Source organism: Nematolebias whitei, chromosome 8 (assembly GCF_014905685.2).
Source record: "Nematolebias whitei isolate Nwh7 chromosome 8, NemWhi1, whole genome shotgun sequence".
Taxonomy (NCBI): Eukaryota; Metazoa; Chordata; class Actinopteri; order Cyprinodontiformes; family Rivulidae; genus Nematolebias; species Nematolebias whitei.
The window spans coordinates 184,552-185,567 of record NC_056505.1 but is presented as its reverse complement, the minus strand read 5'-3'; positions in this window follow the sequence as shown (position 1 = coordinate 185,567).

The window sequence follows — 1,016 nt, the reverse complement described above, 5'->3', positions numbered from 1 at the left end:
AAAAATGCAGGGTCTTCCCTGAAAGAGATGACGTCTAGATGGGAGCATATGTTGTTCTAGAACCTGAACATAGTTCTCTGCATTAATGGTGCCTTTCCAGACATGCAAGCTGCCCATGCCACAAGCACTCATGCAACCCCATACCATCAGTGATGCAGGCTTCTGAACGGAGCGTTGATAACAACTTGGGCTATCCTTGTCCTTTCTGGTCTGGATGACATGGCGTCCCAGTGTTCCATAAAGAACTTCAAATCATGACTCATCTGACCACAGAACAGTCTTCCATTTTGCCACACTCCATTTTAAATGACCCCTGGCCCAGTACAAACGTCTGAGCTTGTGGAGCTTGCTTAGAAATGGCTTCCTCTTTGCACTGTAGAGTTTCAGCTGGCAACGGCAGATGGCACGGTGGATTGTGTTCACTGACAATGCTTTCTGGAAGTATTCCTGAGCCCATTCTGTTATTTCCTTGACAGTGACATTCCTGTTTGAGGTGCAGTGACGTTTAAGGGCCCAGAGATCACGAGCATCCAGTAGAGTTTTATGGCCTTGACCCTTACTCACAGCGATTGTTCCAGATTCTCTGAATCTTTTGATGATGTCATGCATGTTTGATGATGATAACTTAAAAGTCTTCACTATTTTACGCTGGGTAACACCATTCTAGTATTGCTGCACTATCTTTCTGCGCAACAATGGTGGAATTGGTGATCCTCTTACCATCTTGGCTTCTGAGAGACACTGACACTTTGAGAAGCTCTTTTTATACCCAATCATGTTGTCAATTGTAATTAGTGTTAATTGGGCCTCCAGCTGTTCGTTATATGCACAATTTCCTTTTCCAGCCACTTATTGCTACTTGTCCCAACTTTTTTGGGATTTGTTGACACTGAAATTTTGAATCAACATATTTTTCCTTTAAAATTTTACATTTACTCAGATTAAACTTTTGATCTGTCATCTATGTTATATTACAAATAAAATAATGACATTTGCCATCTCCACATCATTGCATT